Below are 375 nucleotides of genomic sequence, written 5' to 3'. Positions count from 1 at the left end.
AGCCAACGGCAGCCAGTCTCATCGCCGTCGCCATCGAGCAATAGCAGCCGCCATGCTCGCTCATCAGCGGCAGTTTCTGCTGGTGCTGGCACGCGATTTTAAGTTTGTTGACATAATTCAATGTGCGAAAATGTTCGAACCGGTGTTTCTTGTACTAAAAATTAATTTTTTAAGCCTGGAATGCGTTGTCAAATTTCGTTGAAGCGGAACGGCATTCAGAAAAGTGTTCGTTGTGGTGAGAATATTAATGCATTGAACCCTATGGCCCACTGACAGGGAGTCGTAAATCCTTCGCTGAAGCGGAAATTTCGTTGAAGCGGCGTTCGTTGTGGCGCGGTTCGACTGTACTAGCACGTGTGCAACACGCAAAACACT

This window comes from Haemaphysalis longicornis, unplaced genomic scaffold (genome assembly GCF_048455015.1).
Source record: "Haemaphysalis longicornis isolate Haplotype H1 unplaced genomic scaffold, Haemaphysalis longicornis Haplotype H1 scaffold_23, whole genome shotgun sequence".
Lineage (NCBI taxonomy): Eukaryota > Metazoa > Arthropoda > Arachnida > Ixodida > Ixodidae > Haemaphysalis > Haemaphysalis longicornis.
Note: the sequence above shows the minus strand (reverse complement) of the source record.